This window comes from Gordionus sp. m RMFG-2023, chromosome 4 (assembly GCF_954871325.1).
Source record: "Gordionus sp. m RMFG-2023 chromosome 4, tfGorSpeb1-WG-v2, whole genome shotgun sequence".
Classification (NCBI taxonomy): Eukaryota; Metazoa; Nematomorpha; class Gordioida; order Chordodea; family Parachordodidae; genus Gordionus; species Gordionus sp. m RMFG-2023.
The window spans coordinates 5,638,523-5,641,640 of record NC_088778.1 but is presented as its reverse complement, the minus strand read 5'-3'; positions in this window follow the sequence as shown (position 1 = coordinate 5,641,640).

Sequence of the window (3,118 nt, the reverse complement as noted above, 5' to 3'; positions counted from 1 at the left end):
ATCATTTGTTTCTATTGAAGGATGTTGTCAACAATTTGAATTTTAGAGAAATTAATAGATAGACCTAATGAATAGGTTTTAAATGAAGACGCGCATAAATAAATTTGCAGATTACACCATTATTCATCCCAAATAATAGATTGACAATCATATTTTAATGTGTTAATTTAAGGCCTTTTGATAATTATATCAAATTTTAAATAAAATTTATTAATATTATAAAACTCCATCTTGCAGAAATGTGTATATTACAAATAAAGAAATTATATAACGATTTTTATAATATAAATATTTAATAATAAAAAAGTTATAAGTTTGTTTGAAGGTGTTTTGGAAAACATTACGCATCGAAATTTTATCTAATCCAAATAAGTTATTTAGTTGAATAAATGGTGTATATAATAAATATAGTTATAAAATTTTTTCAAAAGAAATTTTACTTCAATACAGTTGAAAAATTAATATATATTAAAATATCCTCTTCTTTCTCTTGAGAATCCATTATTGTATAGCTATTTGAGCTGTGCAATGTATGAATTTTTTTTTGCCATTAATACTCTAACTAAGGGTGCACGATAATGTGTGAAGTTATTTAAAACCGCATAAACGCTAATATTCTGTTTAATAATAAGCACTTTTGAGTCTTTTTCAAAAGTATACTTTAATTTTAGTAGTCAACCCTATATCAAATACTTCTCTCGTTTGATCGTTTCTGTAAATCAGCTCGATTGATTTCACAAGAAAAATGTTAGTCATTTTGGAGGAATCTGGCTTAAAATCTAAAAACCATTTTATAAAAACTTTTATAAAAGTAAATTCCAATCCAAAATCTTCAAGTTCATCATATATTTTTTTAAATCACTCAATAATGTTAACTTTATAAAATCAATTTTCGCAATTTTAATTTTAAATAATAATAATTCTGTAGCAATTAAAAAATTTGATTGATGAGATATTAATAAAAATAATCAATTACCAAACTAAATTCAGAACAAATTTGTTGATCCAAAATCTATCTATAATTAATAATTGTGTGCCAGATCTTTTAAACAATGTTTGTTTAAAGGTGAATTATGCAAATAACACTAACTACTTGATATCAATTTTCAAGGATGGAAAAACAATTTTCCTATTATACCATCTCCATCTATAACTTTAGAGAGTGTAACATACTCACTTTCAATTGAAACAACTTACAACACCTCATCTTCTAAAGATTATGATGATGATAAATGAATAATAAATGTTAATAGTAGAGATACAGATAAAAAAATTTATAATAACCAAATGCACACAGACATAAAAGGTTCTGTCTAACATAAAACTAACAGTGTATAAATAATATATGACTGAAATTAAACTTCTCCATATTCAAATAAGTCATATTTTCTTTTTATTTTATCATTATAAAAATTACATTCTATATCCCTTTAACCAAAAACAATTTTCCATTTATATCTTTTTTTTAACAATAAATAAATCATCAAATAACCAATTAGGTAAAATGAAAAATGTTCGTTTTAAAATTGATATCAAAAAATAATATCAATTGTCAAATATGATAAAATAAAACGTTAATATAAAATAATCTCGATCACTTATTTAACAATGACCAACCACCTATATACTTCTTACTACAAAGAAAAAAACCAAATTGAATCATCTAATAATGATGATAGTCATAACTTAAAAAATTGCCATGAATATTTCAGAATTTATAACTAATATAACCCATATATTTTTAGGGAAAAACAACATTTAACTACACTAAATATAATAACTTATCCTGAACCCATAATCGCAAAAGATAACAAATCTATCTCTCTACCTAACCTAATAAAAGACGGCTCAAAAATTTGGAAAATTACACACAATTAGAATACAATGAAATTTTCAGTAAAACCTACAACAAAATATCCAAATAAATAAATGAAGGTGACATAAAGGGCAAAAATAAATCTCTCCACTAACAAAGCTAGCTCCACTTAACGACGAGACCCTTGACAACCTAAAATCCCTTCCTCCACCTATCTCATACATAAGCTAATAAACCCACCGCTCAATATCCTCCCTTTCATAATTCGATATTTGCCGAACTATATGAAAATTTAATAAATTTTCAGCAGCAGGCTTGGATGGTTATAGATCTTATTTCCAAATATTTCTAAAATCTCATAATTTTAATAATCTTTTAACTCACTTACGAGTTACCACCTTCCTTATATAACTACTAAAGATATACCCACATTAGCTCATCAGATCTTTGTGCCAACTTTATTGCTTTCGAAAAACCTAATGGAGGCATCTGCCAAATCGCAATCGGTTTACTTTTCAGACATCTGATAACCCAAACTATTACAAAAAAAATAAAATCTGATTCTCAGTTCTTTCTGGGAAAAAACCAATTAAGATGCGGAACGTAAGAAGGCGTAGATATAGCCTCTCACTGCCTACGAATCTACCTTCAGCATCCACCAATAAACTCCGTGTTATGCAGAATCGATTTCAAGAATGCCTTCTATAAAATTTCGCGTTCATCAGCACTCGAATCATTTTACAATAATTTCCCGCAATATTCGCGTTTCGTTTTGCAACAAGAGCACTCCCCTCATTTTTAATTGTGACATTATTTTTTCCAAAGAGTGAGTACAACAGGGCAACTCCCTGGTTCCTATTCTCTTCTGTTTAGCAATACACAACAGATGTAAGATGTTAAATTAGATTTCGACCTCAACCTTAACTTATGATATCTAGCTGATGGCACATATGCGGTAATTCACATCAGATAAGCAAAGCCCTTAGCCATTCGAAACTGAATGCATTAAAATTGGCTTACAATTAAACAAAACCAAAACAGAAATATGTTACCTTAACCCGGTGATACCCTTTGAATTTTTTGAAGATTATAGTATTATCGAAAAAAAAAGATATCCAACTCCTGGGCTGCCCATTACTAATTAATAATATATCGGAAAAAATCAATAAAACATTTTCTGAGCAAAACCATGAAAAGTTTATTAATCATATTCCTACACACCAACTAGACAAGAATACTCTAATTTTAACAAAACACTCGATGGGGAAATTCTAAAATTATACACTTTTATTTATATTTTAT